At 43.6% G+C, this 19,942-nt stretch overlaps 1 protein-coding gene across 2 annotated transcripts in view; it reads left to right on the forward strand.

Annotated features, from left to right (window-relative positions):
* The window catches only part of ZNF366 (zinc finger protein 366), a 157,693-nt gene that overhangs the window by 14,398 nt on the left and 123,353 nt on the right, over positions 1–19,942 (forward strand). The window contains exon 1 of one of the 2 annotated variants that reach the window (XM_078675278.1): positions 15,614–15,802. The exons of the other annotated variant lie outside the window; for it this stretch is intronic. The gene's annotated coding sequence lies outside the window, so the exon portion shown is untranslated. Of the gene's footprint in view, positions 1–15,613; positions 15,803–19,942 lie in introns of those variants that run through there. 2 annotated transcript variants of the gene reach the window in all.

The following is a 19,942-nucleotide window of genomic DNA, read 5'->3' on the forward strand; positions in this document are numbered from 1 at the left end:
ATTTTGCATGAACTCACAGCGAGGGTGAGTGCATCTGACACACAGCCCTAACATCGTTTTCTTTGGCTTCTCACCTTCTATCAAATAAAAAAAAAAAAAAAAAAAAAAGTTTACTCTCAGGAGGTGTAAGGGACTGGAAACCTCTCCTGATGCTGCAGACACTTGGGATGCTGCTGGCTGCTCGTTGTAAGTGAACCAGGACCAATTATATGCAGCCCATGGCATGGGTTGCACATCTCCAGGGCGGCTCCTTCCAAACATGTCATGTTATATGTTAACCCCTTCGACGCTGATGACGAGCTGGGCTCGTCATGAGGTAGCCTCCTCGCACGCTCATGACGAGCCCAGCTCGTCACGTAAAGTGCGATTTAAAAAAACTCAGCGTACGGGCGGAATTCCGCCCGCACGCATGCGGTTAAAGGCACATTACGTTGAAAATAAATGAGTGATTCGATTAAGACAGAAGCTCTACTCCAACCTGTTCAGGGCCGCCAACCAGCAGGCTCCCCCTCTGCTCATCTGACAAAAACTGGCTACACAGTGAAGTTACCTCCGGACCAAGACCCTAAAATGGCGGATCTGTTGATTTCAACCCCGAGTTCTGATACCGTCTTCCTGTAGTAATGCCAAAGTATGAAGACCTCCCCTCTCTGATTCACAAAGAGCCAGCAGTGCCCGTGCCTACCTGGCATCACCCCTCAAACCCCTCAGCATCTCTTCGAAGTGTCCGGCACAATGGGATGGAATCCGCTACCTCAAATGTTTCTTGTCTCTACTTTACCTCCCATCCTCCCCTACAAGCTCTTTGAAGCAGCCATGAAGGTGTGCAAGCACTGCATATACAAGAGTAAAATAAATATACCTATGCACAGCGTCCTTGCTATATAGATGTATAGGAGCATTTCTGTAGGTAAATAAACGCTCAGCTTCTGACATAGAAGGACCTAACTATTTTGATATTCTGGCATGTTAAAACATTGCATTATTTACATGTTATTCTGCCTTCTTGTCGAGCTGGTGGTTTACTGGCAAGAAATATTCTTTTCTGCCTGCTGTGAGCATTAGAAATGCCAGGTTTGTTGGAAGAGCCAGTGAGAGTTTGTTCCAGCATAAAGAGAACTGGAGGCGGGAACACTCATGAAAAGCGAGGTTTGGGCTCTTAGTGATTGCGAGGTCTTCGATCTCTTGAAGATCCGAAAGCAGTGATCTTTTTTTCCTTCAAGGGACACGATAAGGGGGTATTCGGGTGTATTCTGAATGAGTTTTCACCCTAATCAAGATTCGGAAATGCCTTTGTGAGTTCTGATACTCCAGGGATTAGAGAGGAAACCACTGATAATTGTACCAATAATCACTGACAATTAACTACTAAAGGAATGAGCAGCAAACGTCCATTGATGGATAACTGGCACAACCCCGACTATCACTGTCACCCATGGCAACACAGATGCTTCATGTGGTTGTCAAAATCATTTGCACGGACAGCAAGTTAAATTGGACAGTCATCCACACTTTCATACTTTAGAATATTTATGGATCAATACTGAATGTGCATAATTATTAATTGTGCTGAAATTCGGGGAAGTCCTCGCTTGTGCTAGAAGTTTATGAAACTCGCACAATGTATTATTTATCATTGGTCAGACACAATTGCAGAAAATATTTTGCATTTTAAATTACTTCAGCATTCAGACAGTTAATGTTTTTACAACTCTTTGGTGAGAGATTCAACCCAGAAGTAATAATCCAATGGATTACATTAATATTCATACAGACATGTTTAGCTTCAATTGGATGTACGTTGTTACAACGCATGCTTTTAGCACGCATGCTGTAACAACGCGGTTTTTATAGCGCATTCTTTTTCAACGCATAACAGAAAGGGGTGTTGGATAGTGAATATTTTAATTTACTATTCCAACACCAGTCCCCGTTGACACTAGGGAAGGTGTTGGATAGTAAATTAAAAGTATTCCCTATCCTTGAGAGCCCCCCCAGAGTCATGCGTTGTAATAGAATGCGATTTAAAAACCGCGTTGTAATAGCACTGCGTGCTAAAAGTTGCGTCGTAAACGACGTTCCCCGCTTCAATTAGTTCACCCAAAACTCAGAACTGCTGGTTTCCACAAAACAAAATAGACAAAAACAACAGAGTAAAAAACAAATAAAAAAGTAAAAGTGTAGACTGCAATAAATAAATAAGTGAATAAAGTTGTAAAAAGATATGAAAAAGCAGGTGTGGGTTTTGGGAGACGTATAAGGTTGTGTTAATGGTGAGGATGGGAAAAAGTTCCAGGGTGAAGATGATGTCAAGTACGGTGTACGGGTTAGGGTTAGGATTGTGTTAAGAGTTGTGGTTGGGGTAAGGGACTGGGTCTGGATTATGCTTTTTCTTCCTGGTAATTTTTCCCGGATGTGCGTGCCAGATCTGAGGGACAGACAATTCAGCCTGAAAGAACCAGGGAACAAGAGACAATAAAGCTGCATGATTCCCCAGCTCTCTCTTTTCTTCTGTACTAACCTACCTTCCCTTCTTGGTTCAGCACTCTCCTTGGTCTAGTCCAAATGTGGCATCAAAAGGTGTTCATTAGTGAATGAAAGTCAACTAACAGCAGTGTCAGAACAGGGCCGATTGTCATGGCTGTGAAATACCCTCTAAAGAAGCCACAAAAACCCGATCGGAGGAAATCTTCCGACAGTGAACATAGAAGCCAAAATGATGCCAGGTGAATATACACGGAAGCCACATTTGGAAGCAGAGACTTGACCTATATGTTAGGATAGATCCCCGTGCACTGCCCGTACTAACCAAAATATATGTATTTACTACTGCTAGCTACTTTTTTTTATATCCTTTCCTTTTGCATGCTTTTCGGTTACAAACTTTGCAGCAAACTTATTTATTCTTATTTAATTTATCTTGTGGTACAATGTTTTTTGATTTTGTATAGAAAGGTCTGTTCAGATTCAATGCAAAGGAATACGTTGAAATTGAAATTGAATAGATTGGATTATCTTTAGGGGTTGGATAAAGGGCAATTTCAAAGTAAGGAATGGTGCAGGGGAAGCAATTATTGTTTAGGGTTTGTCTAAGGGTTAGTGTTTGGGTTTAAGGTAAGGATTTGCATAAGGGATGGGGCTACGTTTAAATTGGATCAAGGTGATGGGATATTAGGATTTGGGTTATTGTAAAGGAAGATGCAAGAGATGGAAAGTGGGGATTAAGGATGGCACTGGAGATTTGATGCAGGGCCTAGGCAAATTGAAGTGTTTATTTGTTGTTCTGTCTCTGATATTGTTTAGCTACTGATACGAATCAAACCGAGTAAAAATATACAAATGCTGCTGTCAACATGTCCTCAATAAAAAGCAAAACATGACTACTGGGACCAGACGTCATTTACTCAAGTTTTCTTTAGTTAGATCTGATAGTTCATCTTAGATATGTCCCGTTTCAAAGGCACTTGCTCCTAAATCCAACAGGTGCAAATTCAAAAGGAAGTGTCGACGTATTTCATACAAATAATTATCATGAATTATTTAATTATTTTTAACTATTTACTTTTCTTTCTTAAATGGATTATTTCACATTTATGTAGACATTTATCAGTGATTATGGATTTTTGCCCTACACTGAGAATAAATATGTATGTGTTTAAGACAATTATAGAACAAAATGCAAAAACTGAGATAGAAATACAGTTTACAATAAACTCACAAAATGTTCCAGTTTTCAATATAAATAAAATTATGTGGGTCAAACTCTTGTGATCTTACACGTGCTATAGGAAGAGATGGTGGTGATATTGCATGGAGTTCTTCATACTAACTTGGAGTTATTTATCTTTATCATGTGGGACCATGAATCCTGGGTGCTCCTTGCGAAGGTTTTTAAACACGTATAGTTTAATTAGAAATATATTCATAAAAGTATACCTTACTTGTGTCTTGGAAGAATTAAATCTCATCAACTTTTCAAACTGATCATTTAATTAATTCTCTAATCAAACATTTTGGTTATCTCCTTGATATTGCTCTTTAAAGGAAAGGTACTAGTTGACGGAATATTTAGCCGGAGGTTAGTGCACTCCTCATGGTGGATACAAGGAGGTGGATGGCAACTATTTTGTCGCTTCCTCCAAAGGACTGGAAAACAGTACCTTGCTTGCACAGACTGTACAGGACAAGTCTCTTTGGTTCCACCAAGATGATCAAGAAATAGGCCTATATGGACCACAAGTGTGGCTCACTGGTTAGAGGAGGCAGACCCTGATGCAGAGGTCAGACCCGGGACCAGGGTTCAATTCCCGACGCGGCAGGGTCTTGAGCTCAAAATGTCCACGGACTCGATAATTCTCGCCTCGGTGCCTACTCGAATCATGGGTTCACACTCTGCAACTCTGGGCAATAGCTTGCTTAATCTCCACTACGGCCCCACTGCGATGGGATGCCTGGTCTTCACCTTGGGGATGCTCAGTAGGGGCTATCTCGCAGGGAAAGCCAGGACGGGTTCCCAAAGCAAGCGCTAAGAGACCTGTAGGTGATTTGGCGCTATATAAATCGAAATTAACATAACATAACAATGATAAGAAAAACATTTCTTAACTCTCATCGCATGCCCCTACTCTCCAAATCAAACTAAAGTTTGTATTGTGTAAACCGGAAAGATAGTTTTAATCCTTTAGGGGAAACCAGAAGATACAGTAACAAACAATATAAATGAACAACCCTTTCTGCTAAAAACAATAGCCTCTGATGTAGGAACATAGGCATAAACTATGACTTCTATAAGTTATGCCTACATCTGTTCTTAAGGTACATCTGTTAGGGGTGTTTACTAATATTCCCTTATAGGCACAACTCATTACTGTCTTAGGCAACAGTTATAAGTGTTTGGACTTCACAAAAAATCATCTGCCACTGTTTTCTTGGCCATATGTTTGTGTATTTTTAGGTTTGGGAATTTTATAATTTTTTTTAATTGACTTTGAAAATCCTTCTTCTTTGACTTTAAAATATTTTTCAGTAACTTTCCTTTCTTCTTCTGCCCCATGTCTTGTAAACCTGTGAAAAATGTAAAACAGGTACGTGTAAACTACTATTATAATAAAGTAACATACTTACCATATTTATCACCAACACTTCATCCATATTACAGTCTCGGGTTCAGCAGCTTTTATTGTCCAATCGTATGTTTGCCTGGGTCCTGTGTCAGTATCATGTAGGCTCATTCAATGACTGTGAAGATTCATTTACTTCCGCATTATCAGTGTACCATGGGCTAATAACTTTAATTAGGTTCCTCCAAATCTCTAACACCCTGTCCAGTTTTCAAACTGCACAAGCTGGTTTCCTTCTATATTCTTTTGCTATGGACCATTGTAGTATGTTCTTCATCCATATTTCAAACGTTGGGCTCTCTGCCAGCATCCAATATATTGCTGCACCTCTATGCGCTAGTGTCAGGCCTAACGATATAAACCGGTCTTAATCAATCAATCAATCAATCATGACACTTTTATAGCGCACTACTCACCCGGAAGGGTCTCAAGGCGCTTGGGGGGAGGGGGTCCGCTACTGCTCGAACAGCCAGGTCTTGAGTTGTCTCCTGAAGGCGAGGTGGCCCTGGGTCAGCCGAAGGTGGATGGGGAGGGAGTTCCATGTCTTGGCCGCCAGGTAGGAGAAGGATCTGCCTCCGGCGGTGGCTCTTCGGATGCGTGGTACGGCAACGAGGGCGAGGCTAGTAGACCGTAGCTGGCGTGTGGGCGTGTAGAAGGTCAGGCGGTCGTTGAGGTACTTGGGGCCCAGGTGGTGGAGAGACTTGTGTGCGTGGGTGAGGAGCCTAAACGTGATCCTCTTGTTGACGGGGAGCCAGTGCAGGTCCCTCAGGTGGCCGGAGATGTGGCTGCGTCGGGGAATGTCCAGGATGAGTTGGACGGAGGCGTTCTGGATGCGTTGGAGTCTTTTCTGTAGCTTGGCTGTGGTTCCGGCGTAGAGGGTGTTTCCGTAGTCCAGTCGGCTGGTGTTGAGGGCCTGGGTGACCGTCTTCCTGGTTTCGGTCGGGATCCATCGGAAGATCTTGCGAAGCATGCGAAGGGTGTGAAAGCATGATGAAGAGACGGCGTTGACTTGTCTGGTCATCAAGAGGGAGGAGTCCAGGATGAAGCCAAGGTTGTGTGCGTGGTCTGTTGGCTTGGGAGCGGTGCCCAGGGCGGGGGGCCACCAGGAGTCGTTCCAGGCGGAGGGTGATGGTCTCAGGATGAGGACTTCCGTCTTGTCTGAGTTCAGTTTCAGGCGGCTGTTCTTCATCCACTCGGCGACGTCTTTCATCCCTTCGTGTAGGCTGGTTCTGGCGGTGTCGGGGTCTCTGGTGAGGGAGAGGATCAGCTGGGTGTCGTTGGCGTAGGAGATGATGTTGAGGTTGTGTTGGCGTGCGATGGCAGCAAGAGGTCTCATGTAGACGTTGAAGAGGGTGGGGCTGAGTGATGATCCTTGCGGGACGCCGCAGATGACTTCGGTGGCCTCGGATCGAAACGGGGGGAGGCGGACTCTCTGTGTTCTTCCGGCGAGGAACGAGATGATCCACTCCAGTGCCTTCTCTTGGACGCCGATGTTGCTGAGGCGTTGGACTAGGGTGCGGTGGCAGACAGTGTTGAATGCTGCAGAGAGGTCCAGGAGGATGAGGGCCGCTGTTTCCCCGTTGTCGAGTAGGGCTCGGATGTCGTCGGTGGCTGCGATGAGAGCGGTCTCGATGCTGTGGTTGGCTCTGAAGCCGGACTGCGAGGGGTCGAGGGATCCGTTCGTCTCGAGGAAGGCGGCAAGCTGTCTGTTGACGATCTTCTCGATGACCTTGGCAGGAAAAGGGAGGAGCGAGATGGGGCGGAAGTTTTTGAGGTCAGTGGGGTCCGCTGTTGGTTTCTTCAGTAGGGCGCTGAGCTCGGCATGCTTCCAGCTCTCCGGGAAGGTGGCAGTGTTGAAGGAGGTGTTGATGACGTCCCGGAGTTGGGGTGCGATGGTGGAGTCGGTCTTACATACGTTTGTGCATATCTCCCATATCCAGCCATTTTGTAACCTTTGTCTCATGGGAGCACACATTTAAACTCAAGTTTCTATTGCTTTCATCTGTACAGCATTATGAAATATCCTTCCACTAAGCTCTTTATCCTTTACTCTGACTTGTATTGCCCTGGGTGCTCTTCAAATGATCTTCTTTCTTCTTAAGTGGCCTCCCTGTCAATGTAATTGCACCCTGAAATCTGTTGTCAATGCATTTATCGAGTTCCTTCTTCAATTTATTTGCTTTGTCATATTTCCCCTTGGTGAATTACCCCAACCTTTTCTCTTTTGTCTACAATTTTCCTCGCTCCATTTGATGCCCCAGTGCACCCAAGTCTTGGTTGCCCTTGCCTTCCCTCCATGTTTTCTTACACCTCTGTACCCATGTTCTTAAGTTTAGCTCTATAACAATTACCACTCCCTCCTGCAACACTATTTTTCTTTTTCTCGACCCTATTAAGTTCCACAACCTCTTCCACCACCTGGTCTCTCTTTACCTATTCTGTCTCTCTTCCAAACACATATCAGACTCACAAGCATGCCTCCTTCAGTAATATCTCCAACCAGCTGAGGCTCTCGTTGATATTATTCTATGTTAATTTTTAGTTCTGGAGGAAATTTTTTTTTTAGCTGTTTTCCAAATGTCATGAATAAAAAAAAATGTAATGAATAAAAAAAATAAACAATATGCTCAGAGAGGGACTTTGATTCAGCCCTGTTCTGCCATTGAGTGTTTAATATCTTATCCTTTCAGATCTTGCACAATGCTTTAATTTGTTGAGTTCAAAATAAAAATAAAAGATGATGTTCAGTATAAATAAAGTAAATCCATCTGTGAAATATCTTGGTTAAACTGAAACCTGAATGATTTAGTGTGAAGTATTTACCTCGTGACCACTTTCTAATTGTATCTGCTTGCTTTGAAGGAACCGAGAGAGGGCTGCGTTGAGAAAAACAAAGGAAATAAGGTGTATAATAGAGGAAGTTGTGGTTTATGATAAGTTATTACGGGAAGAGGGATTTGTGATAAATATGTATGGCGCAAGGTGGCTATCGCTATGCTAGCCACAGCAGGCACCACACTGGTCTCTTCTGCTCTTTGCTCGGTTTGCCTGGTGAGAGAAAGTCCGCTGGTGAAGAGATATAAACCAGAAAGCTGTGTTGTTTCTGCACACTTCCCCTTTGTGCTGCTGTCCCCACATCAGCACTGAGGCGCGGAATGACAACTGGTGCTGACCTCAGGATGACCAGCACAACAGCAAGCAGAACATCAGGAAAAACCCAGTGAAGCCCCAGCAGCATCAAACCTCCCTGGTTTAAAGTATGACCCACCCAGACATCCAAAACAGTGGCATATGCATACTATTCGAATATTTCAAAAGTGTCTGTCAGTCTGTCAACGTCATACCCTGATCGTACAGGAGAGGGACAGGGGTCGAATTACTGTGCAGAATAAAAATCACGTTACAAGATAAAATAAAAACAACCAGTTAGACGGGCCGCCTCCGGATTAGGAGTTGCAGAAAAGATTGTTTCGGATGTCTGTTGGAGTCTGCTCGTGGATGTAAAAAGTCCGTCCTTTGCTCAGAACCAACTTTGGGCCCTTGTTGCCGGGTAAAATGAGGCAGCAGAGGGCTCTGGTGTGTTCTCCGGTCAGAGCCTGGTTGATTACAAAAGAACAGTGACTGGTCTCTAAAAACAAACATCCAGGGGCGTAGCTTTACGGGGGTTGTTTGGCGTGTTACATCCCCCCTAATAAAGGTATTTTCAGATAAATAGTTGGGTACAAGTGCTTTCAGTCAGGTATGGTTAAGTGTCTGTTGGATTTCAACTGGGATTTTTACTTTAACACAAACAAAAACGCACAGACACTCGCTTTTCTCTGTTTTAAAAGTATTCAAAAATGTTCGTTATTTTACAAAATATTGAGGGGGATATGTACAAGGACGTGGAGAAGAGAGGCGTTAGCCTTCCTGGCTTAACGCCTCTCTTCTCCAATTCTGAAACCCAAGGCTGCACCATATTTACTATAAGACTGTGTCCAGCTTTGCGTTTCCCCCTGCGATGACGCTAAGTTTAGCAACTTAGTGCCAACTCAGGCACCCTTGCAGCACCCTTGCAATACCCTTGCACCATAATTCAAGGGTGTCTGCGTGCAGGGGAGGATTGTTTATGTGTAGGAAGGTGTCTTCCTGCACATAAACAATCCTAGAAATGCCATCTTGTCACTTTCATACGTGCTGCTTCATGCGGCACACATGAAAGTGACAAAATTGCTTTAAAAAAAATAAATGTTTATGTACAGGAGGGGACACCTTCCTACACACAAACAAACAATGGCATTTTGCTTTTTCCATGTGTGCTGCAGAAGGCAGCACACAAGGAAAAAGCAAAAATGAGGAGAAATAATGCATTTCTCCTCGTTTCGCCATCTTAAGACCAGTTTTTACCTGGTATTCATTTTGGCACTGCCTCCTATGTACGCCACCCTTGTACATAGGGGGCAGTGTCAAAATGAATGGTTGTGGCAGTGGAACTCTCACCGCAACACCCACTGTCCACCCGTTTCATGCTAACTATCGCCAGAAATGCTGCCTTGTACATAAGACCCAGCCCCTATCGCCACCATAGCGTCAATACAGGTGACGTTGTGGTGGCGATAGGGGCTTGTAAATATGCCCCTGAGTTTTCTCTCATTTATCACCCCTACCAATCCTTTTTCCTTTCCACTTTCACTGCCCCTTAAAAGCTCCTCTCATGTGCCCTCTTTGTAGTATAATGTATTTTAACATTATATGTCCTTGTGATTGTTGGAAAATCAGAAGCTCAACCCCCCCAATCTTATTGACCAAGCTGCGCCCCTGCAAAAATCCCCACTAGTCTCGTCTCTCCTGAGTCACCCACAGCTCAGCTTCAACACACTGATGCTAAGCAGCGGCGTAATGTAAAATGGTGAAGCCCCCATGAAGAATCTAAAAAGGGTTTCCTGAGTCTCACATATCTCACAAATACGTGTTGACACCTTGGGTGAAACGGGACCTGTCTGAAGAGGTTGGGGGATCATGAAGCGTTGGGGACCCCCTGCATTTCAGGAGCTGCAGGGCCCTGTGTTAAGACCTTAATGCCAAGGTGTTATACACAGCTGGGGTACCTGGGGGTGGGAGGGAGAGATTAGGCAGTGAATGAATGAATAAAGTGGAACTTGTATAGCGCATGGCTACACTGAGGCCTCCCAGCGCTGTGGACAGAAACAAGCGGGCCAGAAGCAGGTGTTAGAAAGGGTTTCCGGAATGCTAGCAGGTTAGGCTCTCTACGCAGATGCAGAGGGAGGGCGTTCAAGTAGTTGGCAGCATTGAAGGAAAAGGAGCGCCCACCCTATCTGGCTCGCCGTATTCTAGTGGTGATGGCAGAGAAGGTGAAGTTGGAGCGGAGATTCCTGGTTGGATGATAGGGAGTGACTAGGGATTGGGAGATAGCAGAGCAACACTTCCAGAAGGCCTTGTGTGCTAGGCACATGGATTTAAACAGGATGCTAGCCCTGACGGGGAGCCAATGGAGGTTTTTTAATGCTGGTGTCTGCGGGGGATCTGAAGAACCAGGCGGGCAGCGCAGTGTTGGATAATCTGGAGCTTATAGGTGCTGGATAGAGGGGCTCCCAGATAAAGGGTATTTCCATAGTCCAGATGAGAGATGATGAGGGCCTGGACCAGGATTCTTCTTGCCTGGAATGGGAGAAGAGGGAGGATCTTGTCGAGCATCCTCAATAAGTCAAAGCAAGAAGATGAGAGCTTGGTGGCCTCATGGTTAAAGCTAAGGGAGCGGTCAAGCCACATGCCATGGCTCTTGATCTGATCTTTTGGTTCAGGTACCGGACAAGACAGGGAGGCCATAGCAATGCAGGGTTGAAGGAGGGGGAGTTGCCGAGAAGCAGGAGCTCAGTTTTAACACTGTTAAGTTTGAGGCAGGAGAGTTCCATCCATTTGGGGACCTCCTCTAGGCAAGGGCCTAGGGTGCTGGATGACCGGTCGGGTGATTTAGGGCCACCACGAGTTGCGTGTCATCTGCATAGCTGATGATCTTTATGCCAAATGGATGGACAATCTCCGCCAAGGGTCTCATGTACATGTTAAACAGTGTGGGGCTTAAAGAGGAACCCTGGGGTACCCCACAACTGAGCGGCAACCGGTTGGAGAGAACATCTCCTTCAAACACCTTGAAGAAGCGGTCACTGAGGAAGGACTGGAACCATGTTAGTGCAGTGCCGGACACTCCTAGGCTCTTAAGACGGAGGGTCAGGGTATTGTGATTGACAGCGTCGAAAGCGGCACTGTGGTCAAGGAGGATGATAGCGGCAGTGCCTCCCTGGTCCAGTATCCTTCTGGCCTCCTCAGTTACCACGAGAAGGGCCATCTCGGTCCCCAACTTAGGGCGAAAGCCAGTTTGGGAGTGGTGTAGGAGGGCGTTTGATTCCAGGTATTCAAACAGGACAGAGTTTATGTGTTTTTCTAGCACTTAACTCATCCAGGGAAGAAGGGAGATGGGACGGAAATTGGCCAGGTTGGTCTTGTCAAGATTAGGATTTTTCAAAAGAGCTTTGACCAGGGCGCATTTGCAGGTGGAGGAGACAGTAACGGAAAGAATGGATGAATTTAAGAGAGCAGGTATTGCAGGGCGGAGGGAGTTAGCGGCTAGTTCAAGAAATTGAGGGGGGACTGGATCGGAGGGTGAGCCTGAGGTTACTTTGGTCATGATAGAATCTAGTAAGACTGAATCCAGCAGAGGGAATTGGTTTAGTGAAGGTCAGGGTTCAACAGGCAAACCTGAGGTGTGGGGATCTGGCTGCTCACACTGAGAGGCTGGGAAAGACAGATAGATGTTTTGAATTTTCTGTTGAAAGAATTCCGCCAGGTTGTTACAGCGTGTAAGTGCCCCTTCTGAGGTAAGTTGTTTTTGGGGCGTGTTAGAGAGAATTTTTGCGATTTGGAAGATTACTTTGGGGCAGTTGGCAGCTGCGTTGATTTTCTCCTCGTAGAAGGAAGCTTGGGAAGCATTAATTTCCGATTTGTAGTGTCTAATTGACATTCTGTAGTCCAGCTTCTGAGATTCAGAATAGTTCTGTCTCCACCTACGCTCTAGTCTTCTGAATTTTTGTTTAGATTCTCTTAACTTAGGGGATAACCACGGGGTCGATTTTGTTTGCATTTTTTGAGGGTGGGTCTTATGGGAAGGACTAGATCAAGGGAGCTAGTGATCCAGTGGTTGAACTTGTCATTCGCGAGTGTGGGATTGAGATCAGTCTCTGGTCTAGAAGCATCAAGGACTGATATCCATTTGTCAGTAGGGAGTTTGGGCCAATTCCGCTCCAAGACCAGGATGGCATTGGAGGAGGGAGGGGGGCTTGGCTGCCCACGTGAATGGGAGCAGGTAATGATCTGACCACGGAAGCGGCTGTGGGGTGCCTACGCTGAGTTCAGGTATGTTGCTAAAAACCGGGTCAAGAAGGTGGCCCTTGGCATGCGTGGGGGAGGGAACTTATTGCATGAGCTGAAGAGCAGACAAGCTGGCAATCAGTTTCTTAGCCGCATTGTCGTTAGGGTCGTCTATATGCAGGTTAAGGTTCCCAAAAACAGTAAAATTAGAGGGGGCCAAAGCCAGATTAGCGAGCAAAGTAGGAAGGGCTGAGAGAAATTCGCCTGGGGGCCCGTGTGGATGGTAAATTAAAAGGCCTGAGAATGTGCTCGTTGGAGAGAACTCTAAGGACAAAGTCAAGCTCTCGCAGCGTGACAACGGGTCGGCGGTAATGCGACAGTTGTAAATGTCTTTATGCACCACTGCTATGCCTCCTCCTCTACCGAGCTTGCGATCTGCGATCACTATTGAATACCCAGGGGGGAGGGTTTGCACAATAATTGGGTCAGCTTCAGCGTAGAGCCATGTCTTGGTTATGAAAAGGGCATCGATATTGTGTTCATCCAAGAGTAGGGCAAGTTCAGTATAATGCTATGGGAGGGATCTGCAGTTCAAGAGGAACATCCTGAGATGGGGTGAGAGGGTCACAGGAGTCGTGACATTGTTAGACGGTTGGAGTACGAATTTGCAATGGGGACAGCATTAGTGATCTTCAAAGAGTGATCACAGTGTGGATTTACCTCCTTTCTGAGTGAATACAAGTCTAGGGGCCTGTAAGCTATGAAGTCGCTGGGAAAACGGGCAGGGGTTGTGGCCCCTTTCCCCGGCCAGGTGCCAACGGGCAGAAAGGGTTAGCCTTTGAGGTGCCTTTGGCGCGCCTGCTGCGCGCGTCCACTGCACGGAGGCTCAGGCATCGGTAATATAGTGAGAGAACTCCACCCCCTCCAGTCTCCCAGCCAGAATCGGGGTGGAGCGAGAAGAAGCGTTGAGTACTCCCTCCACTCAAGCGGGTAAAACCCATGGTGGACCGGGGAGCAGAGCAGATCGTGCAGAAAGATAGGGGAACTTGAGATCTTAAAAGCAGCAGCACAGATAAATATACAGTATTAAAATTGTGAGCAGAGAACAATCAGCTCACTAGCACACTAGGCTTATTTAACAGCTAGTGCGCATCTGCGGTGTCGGGGATCTGGAGTTTAGAGTGCACAGTACAAAGTTAAAAGCGGCAGTACAAGGACGAAATACAATTTTTAAGACCAAGCTCTTTGCCGGGGCCGGTTTTCGGCCAATTTTGTTACAGGGCCGATGTGCTGCAAAAACGGCCCTGTAACAAAAAAGGCCCCCAGCGGCCCAAAACCGCCCCCACCCTTGTGGCGCACCGGGGGATTGCCCGGTGCCCGTTATGGCCAGTCCGGCCCTGGGTGTGGATCGCCTCCATGCCTCCCGCTGCTCCTGAGCTTGTAGAGGGTGTAAGAAAGAAATACAGGGGAGAGAGAGAAAGAGAGAAAGGGGGTAAAGGTAAAAGGATTTGGGGTGAAATGAGACTAGAATAATGAAAGGAAGAAGACACCACAGAGAGAAGATAGAGAGATCAAGAGACAAAGACAGGAGGATTTGTGTTTGAGAGAGACAAAGAGGGATGAAAGAGACACCAGTAATACTGTGACATAGACAGATGAAGAAAGGACAAATTAAGGAGTAGGAGAGGTGGGCGAAAGGTGAAATAGAGTGGAAAAAGAGACAGAACAGGTGAGAAATTAAGGTGAGAGAGGGTAAGATGCATTTTAAGGTCAGTGAGAAAGACACCATTAATAGAGACATGAGGGGTGAAAAATTCAGCAACAGGCATGAAAGATGTGATAAATAATTAAAAGGTTAGACAGTTCACAAACAGCTGAGGGGAGGGTGACAGATTGTCAAAAGTCATATGGGGTCCAAACGTGATGTCACTTCCACTACTCCTGGCATTTTGGTAAATGACCCCATACGACTTGCAAAGTCACCTCTTCCACTAAAAACAACTCTAGCAGCAACTAGTGTGGGTAATGCAATGGTAACCATTAAACAAATGGGTGTCTCCTGTCAACATCGTTTGCAAAAATATCTCCCCACTGGGGGCTGATTTAACTCCATTGGGGAGATATGTTTGTACCGGTTTTCTGTCAGATGATGTTCTGATCCCAGGCAATCATTCCACCATTGACTAACAGAGGCTTCATAGTCATAGTCCTGGCATTATCGTATGTATGCCTCTATCAGAGCCCTGCTTTGGCGGCCCCTTCCTGAAAGCCGCAGGGCACTCGCATTTGCCCATGAGTCGTCGCTCACCAATATCCAGGTCTACGGCTGCAGATCCTTTGGCTATATCAAGAGTGCCCTTGTATTTTATAAGGAAAACATCCATTACAACGCAGTGATTACAACACACTACCTTTACAATGCAACTGTTACAACGCAACTGCCTTTACATCGCATGCCATTACAACACATGTCACTACAACACATGCCATTACAACACATACCATTACAATGCATGCCATTACAACTCATTATTAGGTAAGTAATGGAGATTTTTTAGTTTTAGGGTGGGTATGGGTATTGGGGTACATCGGAATAGTAATTTGTACCCGTACACTATCGAACACTTTCCCTACTATTGCACTCACTGGAGTGGGAATAGTAATTTTTACCCCTCCACTATCCAACACTTACCCTATGTTGCCCTAAAAGTATTATGCGTTGTAATGGTATGCATTGTAGTGGTATGTATTGTAATGGAATGCGTTGTAATGGTAGTTTTAAAAATGGGTTGTAATGGCATGCGTTGTAATATCATGCGATGTAATGGTAGCTGCGATGTAAAAACTGTGTTGTAAAAGCATGCGTTGTAATTGTTTGTATTGTAACATCATATATTGATTTTATGAATACACAACCATTTCATATTTGTAAAAATATACAGAGGCCATACGCATACAGTATTGCCAGAACACACCCTCAGTAAAATTACCAGAGGGAAAATTGCATCCATGGAGTTGCATTGTCATTGACCAATTGTGCAAACGTGATAGCAAGGTCACCACCTCTAATTTTCTTCTAAGCCCATTTTAAAAAAATATATTTTCAGAAATTTTGTGGAACCTGATATTTGGCAAAGTATGTGAGAGAGGCAGGACATGCATTGGGAAGCAAAGCCGTGCTCTTTCGCTGTCTGAGGACGAAATGGAAACCTGCCTACAAATACTGATCGAATAATGTAAAATTCAATGCACATCCGTGCACTTCAAAGACTGCTGATCAATATTCAGGAAGAGGAAGAAAATAAATAAATGAGTAGGTACGTTTCATCTTCTCCTGAAGCCTTGGCTCTATTGACACTGCTTGAGGCAGAATACCATCCGTGATGCACTGCGGCGCTCCTCGATTGGCGAACATTGTGGAATATTCATTATAGACACAATTGATAATCTGAGTCTTGCTCAATTTCTAATGTTCTGTTGTTAGCTAACTTGAAAACATAACACGAGATGGAAAGTTGTTGTCTTTTGCTAGGGCGCTCTGGTGACCCAAGGGGGTGCTCCATGACGAAAAATGGCGCAAATGATATTGTTGATCAGCTTTTGGGTGCCAGATGATTTGTGTACCCAACGCTGATGAGAGTGCAACATAAAAAAGCATTGCATGATGTAGCACCAAACCCCTGATAATCTTTGCACAGTCACAGCTGCCAAGTTTTCAGTTTGCTTATGTGTGACATTGCTTGATCTGCGTGTGATTATGTGTGACATTCCAATATGTTATCAGTGACACTTTGTAAAGTAATGAATCCAAGATCTACTTTACTCAGGATACTTTGTGCCATAGTTGAAACACCAGGTAGAGTGGAGCATACTGGAAACACAACCTTCAAAGTCCATCCTCTCGACGACTCTCACAAAAGGTCTACTCCACAAGGAATTGGAACTACCAGCGTGGCATGCTCAAGAGAACATAACTACCTATATTACAAATGATAACGACATTACCTAATAAACAAAACCTGGTTAACTTCCAGTAATAATACTAATTTATCAAGCCACAACACATCATCCCCTTTTAATAAACCAAATAAAAACATAAACTTTACACCAGCTCAATAAAACGATAAATTAAAATAATACAAAGAAAGAGTACTCTCATTTACCATCCTGAATATCTTCATTCACAAAATCCGACATCCATTTAGGTCTCATGCAAGTTCTTCTATTATGACCATCAACTTCCTTGTTCAACATCCCTTTCTTTGACCCTTCCACCATTCTCCAACACTTTATCTTCCACAAACTCTTCACCATATCCCTCCCTTTGTGCAACCACTTAATTTTCCTCTCTATCGTTATTATTCTCTACATCACATCCAATGTCAATTTCACCATGAAACATGTCAGTACTCCCCTCCTCCACATGATCTAAATCTTCATCCTTAAAATGGAACTCCACACTGTCTCTCATGTCCTTTCCATAAAATTAACTGCTACCTCCCTTTAAAACTGCAATTCTTATGTGATTCCACACCTTACCATCACTAAATTGAACAGCATTGCATAAAACATTGACCACATTCAATGGTTCTGAGAACTGACTTTCTCCTTTTTCCACCTTTCATAGTTTTTTTTACCTTAACCCACATTCCTTCCTTAATTTCCACATTCTTTGATCCTCTCGTGATATAAAACATTTCCTCATACTTCTTGCCTTTGTTAACAATTATTTTCCTCAATTTATCTACTGTAACAGTGATATTAAATGCTCGTAACATCCATTTAAAATTTCATTTAGTCCTTGCTCCCCTACCTCTCATAACTTCAAATGCTTATACCTCCAAAGCTTCATGAGGTGTGGTCCGATACAGCCACAACGTCTTAAAAATCTGAACCTCTCAATTACCACCATTCTGCATTGCCAATTGTATAGCAATATTCAACACTCTGTTGAACCTCTCAATCATGTAATTACCACTAGGATTATACAAGGAAGTAGTTCTGTGGTTCATTCCTACTGTCTCAAAATAGTCCTTCAATAATTTAGACAGAAAATGCACACCATTATCACTAATAATGTGCACAGGTATCTCTTCATCTACATACACTTTTTTAAGGAACCTCAACACTTCTCCAGAATCCATTTTATCCACCACCTTCAACACAGACCACCTTGAATACACATCAATAAGTGCAATAATGTACTTAGCCTGTGTCCCAATTGGTCCCACTATGTCAACTGCCACTGTGTGCCATGGCTTACTGGAAACAATAGGCTCACACATATTGGGCCTTAACGTTCTCAGTGACTAATCAGAATTGGCACACCAAACACAATTCCTCACTATTCTCTCTACGCACATATCCATTTAGTACCATTTTTTATCTGTTATGTTTTTATGATACCACTGTGACCTTAATGGAACAGTTTCACAATGCTATTTCTAAATGAAAATGGGGGAATTATTCTTTCACCTCTGTGAACAAACTCTTTCCACCACAGATAACTCATTCCTGGTTTCCCAAAAAGGTTTTCACGTCTTAGAATTATAAGATTTCTTCGGACAACTATATTCCACATATCTGATGACAAGCTGTAAATTTTCATCCAAAGTATATTGCCTTTTCCAAACCTCCTCCTTAAGTTTTGATATACCTTGATCTTGAATTAACGCAACATGAACATCATCCCAATCATTTTCTGGACATTCTTGTAAATCATTAGGCAAGCGTATTAGAAAAGCTGCAAGAACATTTGTTTTGCCCGGCATATATTCAACTCTATATATGAAATCCTGCGGTCTCATCAACATTCTTGCTATTCTAGCAAATACATTGAAAAAATCTTCGGTAGTCAACAGTTTAACTAAAGGTTTGTGGTCACTGCATACCTTGCATTGCTTTCCCCACTCAAATGATCTAAAATGATCCAAAGACCAAACACATGTAAGAGTTTCTTTGTAAATTTCAGAATTTTGTTCTTATATCCATGATAATGCTTGCAAAGCATACACAACTATGCTCTCTTTACCCTAAGGAATGTATTTGTGAGAGAACACCTCCTAAATCTTTACTGCTGACATCCACAGTGACAACATTGTTAATTCTGGAAAACATTTTAAAACCGGGGCCTCAATAATAGCTTTCTTTATATCTTTAAACTCTTTTCTGCATCCTTCAGTCCATTAAACTGTCCCCTTATTCTTCAACAATTGTCTTATATTGAGCACTGTATTAGTAATTCAACTAAACCAAGGAATGATCTTACTTCATCCTTGTTCGCAAGGTGTGGAGCATTTTGGACACCTTCTACTATTGATGGTTTTGTAGTAACTCCTTTACCACATAGAACATAACCAAGATATGTTACTGATCTCACAGCAAATTTGCATTTAGAAAGTTCTACGGTCAAACTCCTCTCTTCCAGAATTACCAGAACCTCAACCAAAATCTTGTCATGTTCCCACCTGTCTTTGCCACAAATTAAGATGTCATTCTGAAAACACCTTACATTCTTGTGTTTCCCAAATAACTGGTGAATAAGTCTTTGGAAAATGGCAACAGCGGACACCAAACCGAGAGGCATTCTTTTATACTGGAAACACCCATTGGTGTGATTAAGGCTGTGTCTGACTTGCTCTCTTCACTTAATGGGATCTTGTGAAATGCAGCTGAGAGATCAATAGAGGAAAACAACATACCATTTTTTTATTAAAGCTAATATCTCTGAAAATGTTATGGTAATTCATCCACCACTATATTATTATTCAAATGACGAAGGTCAATGCACAATCTAATCTTACCGTTACTCTGTCTGCCATCTACTACCGGAGAAATCCACTCTGAGGATTCAATAGGTTCAATGATATTTGCATTGACCAATTTCTCCAATTCTTTTTCAACCTCAACCCTGAGTAATGTTGGAATGTTTCTCACTTTAGGAGTATTTTTTTTTATAACTCTTTATTGCAAATGGTAAATATTGCATTACGATGATATTCATGTTTACAACACTATACATCGAAATACAGTCCAACAATGGGGAGATAGTATGAATCTAGGGGCATGCATTAGTTTTAAAAACTATACAATGTTCAAAACTATTTAATTTCCCAATTTAACCACTGAACACCCTGTGAAATCTTTTCAAAATTTCAGCACCCATTATCTGACTTTCATCCAAAATCATGACAGGTTCAGGGATGTTCAGATTCGGAACAATATGTAAATTCCCTTAATCTCTCCACCCTAGAGTAGTGGGACCTTTCTTGGCAACCTCAAGCTTTCCATATGACTCTCTATTTTTGAATCTGGGTCTCTATCCTACCAAGTCAATTTTTTTCTCCTGAAAATCCTTCTAGGTGAATATTTGATTCCAACAATTTGCACCTAATCGGTTAGCAAACTTAATCTTCCATATTTCCTTATCCACAAGGGAGTACGGAGACCCAGAATCA

This window comes from Lissotriton helveticus, chromosome 2_1 (genome assembly GCF_964261635.1).
Source record: "Lissotriton helveticus chromosome 2_1, aLisHel1.1, whole genome shotgun sequence".
Classification (NCBI taxonomy): Eukaryota; Metazoa; Chordata; class Amphibia; order Caudata; family Salamandridae; genus Lissotriton; species Lissotriton helveticus.